Below are 16,929 nucleotides of genomic sequence, written 5' to 3'. Positions count from 1 at the left end.
TTTTCGGAATTTTTGGGCCTCGTTTTCAATTCCAAGGCAAAGTAAAAAATTCAAAATTTTGTATTCTGAATCGAACAGGCGAAATCAAATCGGACCGGATCGGACCGATCGAATCGGACCGGCTCCTTCTTCCTTTTTTTCTTCCTCCCCGCGCGCGTCCCGGCCTCTCTCTCTTTCTCTCCCGTTTTCTCTCTCCTCCCTCCTCCCCTAGCCGCGCCTCCGCCGCCTCCCCAGCCTTCCCACCTCGCCGGCGTGCCACCCCAGCCACCCCAGCTCGCCGGCCGCCGCCTGGAACGCTAGGAAACGTGGCGCGAAGCGACGCAATGCGCAGCGCTCCGCTTTGTCTTCCAGGCTGAAATCCTGTCGATCCGGCCACCATTTGGGCCGGGTCTTGTGTCAAACACCATCTACACCTCGAGAGCTTTCTATAGACACCAAGAACACCAAAATCCATCAAACGGTTTGTCTAATTTTTGTCCGGGAAGTTTTGGCCCATTTTGATTTTTGGATTAGATTTCTCACAAACCGTAAACCCCACGAGAAAACCCAGAGTACCAGAGCGCTCCACTCGTCGAGAGCTTCGCGGGAATATAAATTTTAAAATTTTTCGACACCGTTTTTCGGTGGGTCCCACGGAATTTCGTAATGTTTTTCCGAGCATTAAATGAGTTTAGAAAATTCTGTAAAATTTACATACTAACCCCCGTGTTGTGAGCTTCGTGTAGGTATCTTCAATTCATGGAAATTCAACAGTTGTCCGGGTCTGTGAATTTTCGGCCAAACAGACCAGCTACCGAAAAAGTCTCCGAATTGGATCAAGATTTTGGCTACCCCACCATTTTCAAATGTCCCGAGCGCGTCCTGGAAGTCGGAATCGGCATAGGTAAACCCGAACCTTACTTTTTCGTAATTTTCTAGTACTTAAATGGGATTAAAAATCTATAAAATATTCGAGGTAGCTCAAAAAATTATAATTCTTTTTGCAATAGGCTAGTAATATTGCTAAGGACCGCGAGGCAAAGTTTTAGAATTTTTAGAGCTTATTTGGGCAGTTTTGCAAAAATGATCAATTATAATGACTAAACTGTAAATTTACATATTGTGATTGAGGACTGTTTGGATGGGCTCAGGAGGGGCTGTGTGATGTGATTGAGTTGTGAGTGTATGAATTGTGAATATAAAAGTGCGTTTTGAGCCATTTTGCAGGTTGGATAAGTCCTAGGTATAGGGGAGACTCTGCCGGATCTTCGGTACGACTTAGGACGTATTTGATCTTTTCTTAGTTTGTATTGAGTCAAATTTACTAAATGATTGTAATAAAATTATTAGGTGAGCCGGGACAGCCTTCTTCCTCCGTCCAGCCACCTCAGTGACCGCTGTCAAGTCTGTGAGTAAAATATTAATTTTAATTGTAATTTTACTATTATTATATGTTCAAGCATGTCCATACATCACTTATATGTATATATCTTTGTAGTTAAACTCTAAGCACATTCTATGTTGCATTCACAACTGTTAAAGTGTCATGGATGTTATTGTGGTAATTTGGAGCAGTGTGCGTGCGTTGGCGTGCGTGTGATGTGGTGTTGGCTATGGATAGGACGGGTAGTCACGACTTGAGATCTTCGCTGGGACCCGGTCCTTTGGGGTAGTCACAGCTTGAGTTCTTTGCTGGGGCCCCGATTTGGTTTATTAAGCAAAAGTCCAGCTTGAGTTCTTCGCTGGCACAGGTTGGATTTAAGAGAGCTGTATAGGGAATCAGCTCTCATATATTATGATTGATATTACTGGGTGTGTGAGTGCTCCAAATTACCTTTTTGCTGTTATGATGTGAAAATATTACTGATGTTGCATTTCACTCTACAGGGTGTATTAGTTTTAAATAGTTATAGAGATTATGGTTAAAATTGATATTTTACTCTCTGAGTCGAACGCTCACTCCTGTTCAATATTTGTCCAGGCCACAGGAGGATATTTTTAAGGTTAACCTGCTTTTCTGTCTCGCAGGTCATTTATTAATGTTTGTATAAACCTGTTAACTCTTAAAATTTTCGCATATGTTAGAAATATTTATTTGATTTGGGTTTGTAATATAAATTGTTATTTTGGACCTGTAAATTTATAATTTTATGCATGTTTGATGGATTGGATGAGGGAGTTGAGCTCCCATTTATTTTTATAACATTTGAGTATGTAGAGGGTGAGCTGAGCTCCCCAATTGATTATTTATTGTGTTTACAGGTCGGGTGAGTCAAAAACTTCCCGTTGAAAGGTCCACTTTATGGTAGGACTCTGTCCGGTTGATTTCTTAAAATTGGGCCCAAATGGGCCTTAGAGTTGGATTGAGGAATAGTTAGGCTTACTACGGGCCTCGGGGGCTTTAGGCTGGCCTAGGTCCTAGTGCCGGTCCGGCCCATAGGTTGGGTCGTGATAAGTTATATCCAATGTAAAGAATTAAATGCTCTGGTATGGAAATGTGATAAATTAATAGGAAAAAAAAGTAAGATAATTTGATCATATCTACCATATTGGAAATAAAATTAGAGTGTGTCAATTAAGATAGTTTGATCATGTCTAATATATGAAATTAAATGTATTAATAGAAGTATGATAAGTTATTATTAGGGGAATGAGTAATAAGAGAGAGAGAGACACCTACAATGATACAGAGGGAAATGGTTTTAAAGAACTTATAAGTTTTGAGTATAAATGCGAACTTGGTGTAGCTAAATGACAAAATAATCTGAATATCCAATCTCATTTAATTTAGAATTAAAATTTAATTGTTATTATATATTAAATTGATGTGGTAAAAAAAAAATTTAATTTTAATTTGTGAAAATTAGCTAAGAATACTTAACAGCAAATATTATAATAATCCCAAAAAAAAATTATATAAAGAGCATTGGGACGTAAATTAGTCAAAACATCAACCGACCTAAAAAGTTAAAACGACCCCACGAGTGCTTCTAAGATTCCATGCATTGTCGTGTTAGAACCTCCGAGTGGGTCATAGATTTTATTGTTTTTATTTGTTGAAGTCTCATTCCGAGAATGTGGGGCAATTTTTTAAATTGGGGGTGAATTGAGAAAATAATTAACATAATTTTAAAATTATTTCTTAAAGTGGAATGATACTGGTAAAATTCATTTCAATATGATTTTTTTTTTTTTTGAATCAAAATGTGCTTTTTTTGACGGCCAATATGAATTAATTTAATGAAACTCATCATTCACAAATAAAAATAAGTATTTGCAGCAAATCTTATGGGCACTGGGCTGCTGGGCCTTAAGCCAGGAAGTTTTTTTTTAATTTTTTTTTAGTCGTTTTTGGGCCTATCATTTTGTTTTTACTCCATTGTGTGAGTCATTCAGACCATCTTTATAGACTTCTCTCTCTGCCCATGATAAACGACTCTGCAGGCAACCAGGTCTAGAGCTATCTAATAAAAGATCCAATGAATATTTGATTTGACCCACCATGGGCTAAAACCAAAATGAATAATATTTTCTCCTTTTGGATTAAAAATGGGGTTCTCCCTTTCATCTTGTTCAGCGTCCTTCACCCCAAATTAACTTGGAAGAGTAGCCTGCCCTAGTCCTAGAATTATTGGCTCCTTGAAGGGTTGACAAGAGTTCAAATGGGACGATGGTCTGTGAAGAACACTTCAATAATAGTAGCTCAGCAATTTCAATTATGCTTCCTCAAGACCTGGAAATGATATATCCGCTTAATAAGAATTTTATTTTTTATATATTTTTTAATTAATAGTCTTTAACTAAAAAATATATATATAATTAACAATTAAAAAATATATTATATAACCATCATGTGATTTAATCATATAATTAAGGACTATAAAATAATTTAATATATTTAATACTAAAATTATTTTAAAAAAATTTTAAAAAATAAAAATAGCTTGATTTGGAAAATTTCCAAATATTTTTTAGCCAACAATTAATTATCATTCGTCCCCTTTATTTCTTAGACACACCCTGAAAAAACCTTTTAAAGCTATTCAACACTATTTAAATGTTGTCTCTTTCTCTCAACCTCTCTCTCTCTTGTGTCACTCAAAGACAAGGAGCAAAGCAAAAAAAACATTTTCTTAGTTACCTGAGACTTACAGTTTGTTTGAGAGGAAGTTTTTGAAAGTAAAGTATAGACTTTTAAAATATCATAGTTTTTGAAAGTAAAGTATAGATTTTTAAAATATCATACTTATTAGCGATGAAATTTTTTTAAAGGAGGTAAAGTTTTCAGAGGTTTTAAAACTTTTAAAATCCTTTTTACATTTCATTATCTTACTTTATAAAACATTTTCTCATTTTATCTAAATGCATCATAAGTGTTTTGATTCAAAATAGTGATTAAATAGATTTTGGCTTTTGATATGAGCCCATTGTTGTTTGTTGGTCATAGATCAATGGATTTTTTGCCTTTCATTTTTCCCTATTTTCGTTTTTTTTTAATTGGTGATTTTTCCCTATCAATGGATACATTGGATCCTCATGCCAACATTACCTTCGAATGAAATCTTTTGCAATCAATTTCTGATTCAAATGATAACAGTTATTTTTTTTTCTACATAAAAATAAAAAAAAATAAGTACATTACATGTTTTACATTGTAATATTATAAAATAATTATTTAATCTATACTACATTTTTATGGGTTTATACTGTAATTACACAACTTGCACTTTAAATTTATAATTTTGTATTCAAATTACATAATTTATATCACAACTTTTTACACGTTAAACTATAATTTTATACTGTAATTACACATAATTTATCCTACATTTTTATACATAATTTATATGCTATAATTACCCTTTCTCTTTGCAACCATTTATAATTCTTTTCAATTTTTTTTAACCTATTGGGATTTGTCCCCATGGGACAATAAACATTAACGAATATTTAAATAGTGAAACTTAAAAAAAAAAAATGGAAATCGGTTTATTTTTTCACTTATGATGGCAAAACAAATCCTTTTGAGTAGGCAAGTGCAAGGAGCAATATCGTCGCAGGTTCTTCTGAGTGAGTTCATTGTTCAGAAGCACCAATTTAACCATCAATGTGGTGGAATTCTCAAGATGTTTAATAGTATTTTCTGCGATTCCATGGGATGAATTGTATAGATGGTATCTCAATTTATGGATATGTAACAATAAAGTATATAACTTTAATTTTAATATAAAATTCCTAATTTTTAATTTAAATAACATAAAATGCCTTGTGATATTAAGTGATCAATTTCTAGATTATTTTGCTGAAGTGATACTGTCAGATTAAAAATTATATTTTCTTTTGGTTAATTTGACACTTATTAAGAAAAAAAAAAAACTATGTTCTCCATCTGCCGATAGCCCACGATTTGAATTATACAAATCAACACTTCAGTAATCTAATACCTATTTACCTGAAACTATTAATATATGAAAATCTAATTTTTCATTTTGATAAATGCTATGTCAACATAAATAATCTAGATTCCAACTATTAAACGTCATAAGAAGGTATTATATTACTTAAACTAAAGATTTATGTTAATTAAATTAAATATCAGGGGTGTTTTGTGCTATAAATTAAAGTTTAGTTTAGTTGAGCTACCATCTGTATAATTTACTTCAATTCCATGTGAGGTTATATGTTAGTGTTATTTGATTGAAGTGGTGAGTTGTGCATCTGTTCTTGGTGAAATGCAGTGTTGGAGGTTATATAACATGTGTTGTGCTAATTTGATGCAAGAACGTGGAATGTGACTTGTATCTATTCCTAACCGAAGTTTTGTGTTTCCCCTTCTGCATTTTACAATGAAATTAATTTTCCCTGCCCCAAATGCAGTCGGTGATGCCAAGGAGAACCTTACCTGGAGCAAAATGTGTCAAGTAAAACAACCTTTCACTTTTTTACATTCTGTAATATGAAATCAGAGTTTTCTCAAAACTTCTTGCAGAGGTTTCTAAATCAAATTACTCTAAAAGGGTATTGTTATTAATCAAATCAACATGGATGGTTTCTCTAGCTTATATATGATTATAATTTTAATTTGCACATAAATTCCATTTAAGTACAACCTAATCCTTCTGAGAGTTGTCAGGCCAGGGCAGATACCATCTATGTTGGAACAAAAACATGATCCAAATGAAGAACCAACACCAATTGTAAGGTGTTAGCAACACTTGCCTGATTCGGGTGCATTGGCATGTGAAAGAAAGTCTACAAGCAATATTGGACGGTTAAGGACAGTGACAAATCTGAATATCATGAAAAATTATTCTCAGTGGAACTTTGTGGGTGTTTCATCACAACTTGAAAAAATATTTTCAGAAATTGGCATTTTTGTGTTTGTACGCCAATCGAATTTGTGAGTATTGTACGAAATAATTTTTCATAAATTATAGTGCGCATTTGTGCACCAAAGAGTAGTATACCAAACATTCATATAAAAGCAGTTATATTATAAAATTCATAAATTATAGAGCGCATTTGTGCACTAAAGAGTAGTATATCAAACATTCATATAAAAACAGTTATATTATGAAAAATGAGACTAGCCATGTTGTGAGTCAAAATGCATACCTAATAATTTATCGAAATAAATTAATTTCAATGAAATTTATCATTCACAATAAAAATAAATATTTACTGCAAATCTTATGAGCAATTTGCAGATGGGCTTGACACCACCTTTTTTTTTTTTTTTTCTATAATCAGTTTTACCCCATTATGGAATTGTGACCCTGGTTTTCATGTTAGATTGTGATTCAGCCCATCTTTAGACACTTCGCTCCCTACCCAGTTTCAGATTCAAGCACAGTGTAATCGACTCTGTAGGCAACCAGGTCCATATCTATCCCATGAAGATTTGATTTGATCCACTAAAGGTTATCTAAGATGAATACTATTCTCCAATGCATTAACTCTTTTCATTATGTTGAGCATTCTTCTCTTCAAATTAAGTGGGAAGAGTAGCCCTTATTCGCTCAGTGAAGGGTTGACAAGAGTTTAAATGGGATCCCCTGTGAAAAACACTCCACTAATAGTAGCTTAGCAATTTCAGTCATCCTTCCTCAACCCCACTAATCAACAGCCATAACAAAAAGCAGCTTTACAATTTCTCTTCATTCTAGCCAAATAAGCATTCAATCACTTATCATTTATCTGAATAGAAAGGAAGACATGAACTTCATTGAACAAATTGAGCCAAGATATCAATTTTGTGAGAAAATGAAAAAATGAAACTTGTATTGATCAGGGAACAATATTGCTCTTTATATACAGGAAGTAGTTAGCTAAGTGACTAAAGGCAGGAAAAATATTAAAACTAACTAACTGATTAACTCCTTCTTTAATTGACTAACTAAATAAGTTACACAGTAAAAAAAAACTCATCCATTCTCTTCTTGATTCTGCGTTAACACCCCCTCGCAAGCTGAAGAATGAATATTGTGCATTCCCAGCTTGTTTAAAATAGTAGAAAATGAAGCTACTCCAAGAGGCTTAGTGTGGATGTCAGCCAGTTGTGCATTCAAAGAAACAGGTAGTAGCTTAATCAATCCTTGTTGAACCTTGTCTCATACTAAATGACAATCCATTTCAATGTGTTTTGTACGCTCATAGAAAGTGGGATTTGCAGCAATATAAAGTGTAGATTGATTATCACAATATATAATGGCAGGCTGATCATGAGGGATATGAAGATCTTTGAGAATATACAATATCCATTGAATCTCACAAGTGGTAGAGGCAAGTGCCCTATATTCTGCTTTAGAGGATGATCTAGATATTGTATTCTGCTTCTTGGATTTCCAACTTATCAGAGAATCTCCTAAATAAACATTGTAGCCAGTAACAGAATGCCTTGTGTCTTCACAACTCCCCCAATCCGAGTCACTAAAAGCAGTAAGCTTGATAGCTGACTTTGATGGGAAGAATAATCCATGACCAGGAGCAGCTTTGATATACCTCAGTATTCCATGAAGAGCTTTCTCATGTAAGTCAATTGGAGCTGATAAAAACTGACTTAATTGATGTGTGACAAAAGACATATCAGGTTTGGTAGTAGTGAGGTGCAATAGTTTAGCAACAAGACGTCTATATGAAGAAATATTTGAATGTGGAATTCCTCTATCCTTGGACAATTTGGTAGAAGAATCCATGGGATTTTTTACTGGCTTTGAAGCTAGATAACTAGTGTCTACAAGTAATTCAAGAGCATACTTCCTTTGGCATAAAAATGTGCCATTTTGTGATCTTGCAATTTCTAAGCCTAAGAAGTATTTGAGAGTCCCCAAATCTTCAATTCTAAATGAAGAATACAAGAAGCTTTTAATTGTCAGTGATTTCACCATATCATTTCCTGCCAATATTAAGTCATCTACATATACCAAAATGGCAGTAAAAGATTGACCAATAGCTTTTACAAAAAGTGAGTAATCAGATTTAGATTGAGTATAGCCACAAGACAACAAAGCATGAGATAACTTGGAAAACCATTGTCTACTAGCTTGTTTTAACCCATATAAAGACTTTTGTAACCTGCATGCTTGATTAGGTTTGGGTGAGTGGAATCCAGGAGGTAAAGTCATGTAAACCTTTTCTTTCAAGTTCCCATGTAAGAAAGCATTATGCACATCACATTGCTGCAAATGCCAATGATTAATAGAGGCTAAAGCTAATAAAATCCGAATAGTGGTCATCTTAGCAACAGGTGAAAAGGTGTCAAAATAATCTATCCCTTCAGTCTGTGTATATCCCTTGGCCACCAGCCTAGCTTTGTACCTCTTTATTGTCCCATCTGCCTTGTACTTTATTCTATATACCCACTTGCATCTAATAGGAGTCTTTCCCTGTGGTATATCCATCAATTTCCATGTATGATTTTGCTCTAAAGCAGATATTTCAAAGGCCATGGCTTCTTACCATACATCTAATTTAATAGCTTGTTGATATGTTTTAGATTCAGTATGGGTAGAAATAGACAAAGTATAATGTTTGTGTGAAGAAGACAAGGAATGATAAGATAAAACAGAAGATAGAGGATATAGAATACTTGAGGAAGACTGATTAGTAGCAGCTGAAGAGGTAAGATTACAATGGTAATCTTGTAAGTATGTCGGTGGTCTTTTGACTCTATTTGAAGTTCTGGTTGATGAAGCAGGTTGGGAATAGAGTTATTGAGATTGAGGTGCAGGTATATGATGAGATGTGGAAGAATTAGGAAGAGCACAGAAAGAATTTGGATAAGGAAAAGGATATTCTGGTTAAGAAGTTACAGAAGGTTGAGAAACAGAAACAGAATGAAAACTGAAGAAATCTTAAAGAGGGAAAAATTCGAGAGAAAAGAGAGAAAACCGCTCTGATGCCATATCAATTTTGTGAGAAAGTGAAAAAATGAAACTTGTATTAATCTGGGAACAATATTGTTCTTTATATATAGGAAATAGTTAGCTAAGCGACTAAAGGCAGGAAAAAAAATTAAAACTAACTAATTGATTAACTCTTTTTTTAACTGACTAACTAAATAAGTTACACAATAAAAAAAAATTCATTCATTCTCTTCTTGATTCTGCGTTAATACAAGACCTAAATATATAAAATTCTCAAGCCCAATTCACCTGAATTTATACCCACAATACAAAGTCCAACCTACTCCCCCACCATGAGTTGGCTCACTAACAACCAACCACACTAAAGCCCCGCTTGGTAGAGGGGCCACACGACCGATTGATCAACATCATGATGCTGAAAGATTTGTTCACGGTCTATAAAGTGAACAGAATCTTTATTGTCAGTCTATAAAATATATATTCTACACATGAAGGGTTATCTTTATTGTCGGCTGTACGGCATGAAATTGAATGATTTGTTCATGATCTATAAAGAAAGAACAGAATCTTTGAAAGAAAGTGGCTAATTTTGCTTTCTATGTTTATAAATACAAGCTTCTTGCACATATATTGTATACTCCAGCTAGCTATAGAGCATATATCTTCTTCACTTCCTAAACCTTAGGCAAATGGCTGAAACCATTGTAGACAAAAAACTATCTGATTGTGGGGGTGGGGGCGTGAGGCGAAATATCATCCATTGGAATTATATAAAATGCACCAGGTAATGCCCAGGAAAGATGGTGGAGTCACAATGGTCTCACTTAAATACCACCTCCTTAGACAGCATTTCCTAGACATGCACTTCATACAATCCTAATAGAATCAAACCACTGGTAAGTACCGTCTTCCCATAACACTACCACGGTACTAACGATTTATGCCACGAAGGCATAGATAGACAGGAGTCGCCATCCGGGTAATAACCGGGACATATTCAGTGTTTCTTCCGAGGGTCATGGATGGCAACTTACTCCTTGCAGAGTTTCCACAACTGTCATTACCATAGCCCAATGTCTAGGTTCGGGATAGTGGGTACGTAAGGGGAAGGTGTTAGGCACCCCTTACGCCTGGTCTAACCTCGTTGATTCGAGTGCCAGTCCTCTACTAATGTTTCTAGAAGTCTTATTTATTATTCCTTTATTAAACTTTATCCTAAAAAATGCAATTCTAATCCTACACACGCAAGTAATTCACAAAAGGGTTGTTGTTTACACACAATTTTCATGCACAAGTAATTCCTATCTATGGGGTTGCTAATTATTTAAATGATATTTACCAGATGACTAAAATTAATTTATTATTGAGAATTTAATTTACAAACAAATTCAATTTCAAATAACCCTACGTTTCTATTTAACCTAATTAATTAATTTTCACCAAGTTATCCCAAGGATAATTGAACTAAGTTAATCATGTACATGTGTAATTTATTCTAATATCACATAAGGCCCAAACAATCACAACCTAATAAAGATTTATAACATGTAAATTTATTTTACAATTAACAAGTATTAAATTAAATTTATTTACATGCCAATGTTAGTTTAATTTACAAACAAGATTAGTTTTAATTTACAAAGTATTTATTTAAATTAATTACATGCAAAAGTCAGTTAAATTAAAAACAAAGTTAATTTTAATTTATCAAATAAAAGTTCTATTATTACTACAATTTCATGCCAATGGTTATTCGATAAGTTTAGAGTTACTTACCTGTTGGTAAATGCAGTTGCCATTGGGGCAAGCTACCCTTAAAAAAGGGTCTTCTCTTCTAGTATGGCAGTGATATCCTGGCTTACTCCCGTTTAGCTCCATATAAGCTCCGCGCAAATGCCCTCTTTGGTACTTACCTTAGGGCTACTTACCAATTTTATTTGTAATAAAAAATAAAGAAAACAAAGAAAAATAATAAAAGTATGAGAGACAGAAACTAAACATGTGCAGAGTTGTGTATCCCCTCAAATTAAACATGATTACATGATCTATATGAACATATAAAATAAATTGAAGACAAAGAGCATAGAATTAAAATATTGCGTGGCATAGATCTTGAAAAGAAAACAATAAAAAACTGACATTCCAGAAATCTTGTATGAAAATCTTCTTGAAGAAAAGAAAAAATAAGGGAGAACTCAAAGAATCTTGAATATCTCTAAATTTCTTATAGCTCTGATTTTTCTCTTCCTCTTTCCTCCCATCCTCCCCTTCTTCTCTTCTCTAGTAGGGTATTTATAGGGTTTTGGGAGAGAGGTGTGATAGGGTTTGGAGTCTTAGGATGATAAAGTTTAGATGACTTAAACAACTACAATTGCAGAATTCGAATAAGACTGGGATATGGGTGAGGTGTTTCAACCAATAGGAAGACAGGAAAAAATGGAAGGCACCAATAGGGAATGAGGAAGAGGTGTGGTAGGATTTGGAGTCTTAGGGTGATAAAGTTTAGACGACTTAAACAACTGCGATTGCAGAATTTGAATAAGACTGAGATATGGGTGAGGTGTTTCAACCAATAGGAAAACAGGAAAAAATGGAAGGCACAAATAGGGAGTGAGGAAGAGAGTGGGGTCAAGGAGGAGAGAGATATTTTGTTATTTTAATTTTTAGAAAATAATTAAATAGGTCCCATTTAAAATTCCTAATTAGGCTTTCTTAGGCCCATAGAGTCCAATTAAATTTAATTAGATCCATTTAAGAATTACCCATATTAAATTTAAACAAAATAAAATTTTATTTAAATTTAATTAAATTAATTTCCCCAAAACTTTATTATTATTTTTATTTTTTCAAGATCATGCCACGGAATTAATAATTCAGCTCCATACCTCCAATTACATCTTACAGTCATATAATTTTTCATCATCGGGTTTACCACGGCCTCAATGCACATACTCATCACAAAATAAGGGTCTACAGTTTGCCCCCCACTTTGGCGAAAGTTGAAATCAATGCAAAAGCATTGCTCAAGTTTCGTCAAAGTGAAACTCAAATTTCTAATAACTATGAAACATTGGCTATGAGGATCAAGTATATCTTGCTCGGTCGACATACTCTATGTTATGAGACTAGCTACGGTCTCATAACAGTAATAACTGTGTTATGTGAAAAATGAGTGTATCTTGCTCTGTTGATAAGCTCTGCGTCATAAGACTAGCTACGGTCTCATAACAGTGATAACTGTGTCATGTGAAAATTGAGTGCATCTTGCTCTGTCGATACACTCTGTGTCATGAGACTAGCTACGGTCTCATGATAATGGCAACTGTGTGATTTGAAATGTTGTGGATTCGTATTTAGGACCGCAGTCCTGAACTACCTACGTATCCCCCTCATTATCCTGAGGAAGAATCAGACCCACTCGTAGTTCGACACTTGAAACTGTGGTGATGCATGTTCTTCTACGCCTTACACACCTACAGGTGACATGTTGATGCGTGTTCTTCTACGCCTTACACAACTATGCCATATGCCCTAAACAACGTCTAAGGACTTATCAAAAAATATCTGTCATAAAATGTTATGGGTTCGTATTTAGGACCGCGGTCCTAAACTACCTACGTATCCCCCTCGCTATCCTGAGGAAGAATTAGACCCCCTCGTAGTTCAACAATTGAAACTGTGGTGATGCATGTTATTCTACGCCTTATACACCCACAGGTGACATGTTGATGCATGTTCTTCTATGCCTTACACAACTATGTCATGCGCCCTAAACAACGTCTAAGGACTTACCAAAAAATATTTGTCATGATTTGAAAAATTTAGAATGATTGGGTCTCAAAATTCTCTCTGATTTTTATGTTTCCTATATGCTACTTCCTATCATGAGCATGCTGATTTTACTAAAGATTCTAAAAAAAAACTTAGTCCTCTGGGGGACCTCTTTTTGCAAAAACTTTCTTATAGCCTCAAAGTTTTTTAGAAGAATTGTTCACCAAAAAAGACTTCTTTAAGGTCACAATACAATTTCTCTCTGATTTTTTTTTTCTTCTCTCCCCCCATGGTTTCTGTCTTGACTCATTTCTCTTTCATGAACTCCATTCTCTGTGCTCTAACTTTTGCCTGAAATGTCCTTTTGGATTTTCATCTCAGCGGGCTTGCGCTAACTTTTGCTTAAGCGGCCCTTTCGGGTTTTCTACCTAGCAAGCTCCCTTTTTTTTTTTTTTTAGAAGGCATAGATTAAATCAAAACAATGCAGTTCAATTACTTAATCTTTTGATGTATCCCTCAAGACACAAAATATTCACAATCATAATTAAATAAAATCCATTCCTAGTTAATGCAATAAAAAAATTCTTTATTTATTCAGGTACACCATTACTCCCTCTTACATTAGGTTTTGCCAAATTTCTAACCTTCCAAAGTTAGAAATAAGCTTTATAACTCTTTGAATGACCGCTTCGTGTTTTCCATCCAGATCTTCTCTCATCTCTCCTTTTGCCTAGACCGCCTTTCGCAAGTTTTCAATCTAGCATTTTTTTTTTAACCCTTACTTTTGCCTAGACCGCCTTTTGTAGGTTTTCAGCCTAGCGGGCCTATCTCACACAAAGTACCATTTGAGCCTGTCTAAATTGACTGGTTCTTGAAATTCATTCCCATCCAGGTCTGATATTCTTACTGTGGTAAGATCTTGTTGACTATGTATGGACCATCCTAGCTTGGGTAAACTTTCCTCTTAAATCAAAAGGGATGGGCCGAGCTTGTTTCAAAACTATGTCTCCCTCTTTGATCTTTCTTGGCTTCACCTTCTTATTAAAGGCTCTAGCTATCTTCCTCTGATAAGCCTGCATACGATACAAGGCTCACATCCTCTTTTCATCAATCAAAACTAGTTCTTCATATCTCTTCTAAGCCCACTCATTTTCTAGGATCTTAGCTTTTAACATCACTTTTAAGGATTTGATCTCTTGCTTAATGGATAGCACTACTTTAGTCTCATACACTAAAGAGAAGGGGGTTGCCCTCGTGGATATCCTTGTAGTACTACGATAACCTTAAAGAACATAAAGGAGTTTTTCAGGCCAATCCTTATATGTTTCGAACATTTTTTTTTTTCAACTAGAACCTTTCCATTCATATGGAGACCACACATTCTTGCATATACTTCTTTCATTATTTTCTCAGCCTATTTTTCTATCACAGATAAGAGTTTGTAGAATTGCCCTCCAGCTAAAGTAAATTGAGTGGCTACTCTATGAATTATTGCTCTATCTCTTTTGTAGGCTTATTGTGAGTATTCTCTCACTTCCAGAGACCTCCTTATGTCTTCATATCATTTTCCTTCTCCCTCTAGGTCCATATGTGCTACTATTAATCCTGCATAGCATGAAATTTTACTCCTTATTAGGATAACTAGCTAAGTCAACTTTTGATCACTCTTTTTCTATGGGGACGGCATCTGATTTTAAGCTTGAGGCATGTACTTCTTGGTACTTTGTTAACAAGGCTATAAATTTATCTCTTTCTTCTTGGGTTAAATCTTCAGCTAACTTAATGTCTTTAGGACTATTTGGTGTACCCAAATTAATAGAGATCGATTTTGATGCATTAATAGAAATTGATTCTAAATGATTATGAATGCCATGCATATGCCCATTAGAATAAACATCAAACAAGTAAGCAGAAGGACTGGTCATATTGTTGATCTTCGCTTTAAAATCAGCATCAAGTATATCAAAAATGGAAACATCTGTATCACTACTGTGAGCATTACAAAAGACAGACTCAAACTTAGGGGTGTAGCTTTAGGTTCTTGGCTTCCATGCGGTCTTTAGATCAATAGTGCTGATTTTCTGCTCTAATTCTTTCATATGTGATAACCCCTAATCATATGTCAAGGTAATTGCCCCCTCTTTCAAGGACTTAGGAGGCTTTGGCTTTTCTTTCTCTTCAGTTGGCTCATAGCCTAAACTATAACTCGTGATCTACCCCTTCATCTCAAGAAAAGTCACCAGACCATTTATACTTTCTCCTAGGCCTATGCTAAGAAAAAACTTCATCTCCTCATCAGAATTAGTCCAGACATCCAAAGGACCCTCATCATAGCTAGAATTATCACAAATGTCAACAACCATTATAGACTGAGGTTCATTGGGCTTTTGGATGGGTTGGATAGGTTCACTGGGCTTTTGGATGGGTTGGATAAGTTCATTGGGCTTTTGGATGGGTTGGATAAAGTCAATAATTTTGTTAGGGTTATTTGGAGTGATGGAGATCATGTAGAGATCTAATGTAGTTGGAAATTTTGGCTAGGCATGGGGCTTTTGGGTTGATTTTCTGGGTCAATTATCCTTTTGGCATCAATTAGGTCTTAGATATCATGCTTAAGTTGAAAGCATCAGTCGGTGTCATGACTGTGGGCTTGGTAGAACCAGCGACATTGGTTGATATCACAGCTAGGTGGGAGTGAATTTGGTAGTGGTCTGGTTGCTAAGAGCTGTAGGAGGTCTTGAGCTTTGAGACGCTCAAAACTTCAGATAAGGGTTGGCTGAATTGGAAAAATCTCCTTGGGGTGTGAGACACAATTTGAACCTCAATAACTTTAATGCCACTTAATTGGCCTACCTCGAGGCCTCTTTCTAAAGTTGACCACAATTTTCTCTTCTAGCTCAAACATCTTGGCGTTCAATATTTCATTAAGCACGGCCATAGTTTTTTCCATCTTAAGTAGTACAGGTGAAATCCTTACTAGTCTCTTCCCTTCCCTAACCCAAGTGACCTGATTGGAAGTCTCTTTGGTGTGCTTTGAGGCTATGTTTGCTCAAAAAAATAGGATTTAAGAGTTAACCTAAGCATACTACGTACATGAATGTAATGCATGAATGGACCCTTTTTTTTTTTTTTTGCCTTTACTTTTACTAAACCAAAACCGAACCATACCAATAGAACCAAAACTGAACCCAAAACCAGACCATATAAACTGAACTAAAATCGGACCAAAGACTGGATCAAAACTGAAAAAAAAAAAATCTCCAGAATTGAATCTTCGCCCCCTTATACCTTCAACTCTCACGTGCAGGGTAAGAAAAAAAATTATATCCTAGGCTATGGTACACTGGACACACCAACAGAGGGTGGTCCAGGACGATCCTTCCCTCACAAACAAAGGATTTATATCCTTAAAGTTTAACCATAAGTAAGCATCCTCTTGCTTAACATGGGTTTTGAAATGGACTTGGGCCTATACACACATTGGGCCTATGCATAGGCCTAGGTTCATCTCAACTACCACTAGAACTTATGGTTTGAATAGTAAGAATACGAATCCAGCACAACAAAAATCTATGGGGTACCTAAGGTTGAAATCTATGGCTCATGGGCTTTATTGGGTAAGAAAAGGGTCACCCATGCGAGAGATTGTCCATTAAGTACAACAGCCAGAGCTGTGGCTCTTTTATATACTCGAAGGTACGGGCATGGGGTGCTAGCATTCACCAATTCGTCATAGCTCTAGTAGAGCCATGGTCTCCTTGGCTAGTACTAACGAGGCTAAAAGGGTAAGGGTGATCCGTGTGATAGTGTAGTG

Source organism: Hevea brasiliensis, chromosome 14 (assembly GCF_030052815.1).
Source record: "Hevea brasiliensis isolate MT/VB/25A 57/8 chromosome 14, ASM3005281v1, whole genome shotgun sequence".
Taxonomy (NCBI): domain Eukaryota; kingdom Viridiplantae; phylum Streptophyta; class Magnoliopsida; order Malpighiales; family Euphorbiaceae; genus Hevea; species Hevea brasiliensis.
This window is presented reverse-complemented; position numbering follows the sequence as displayed.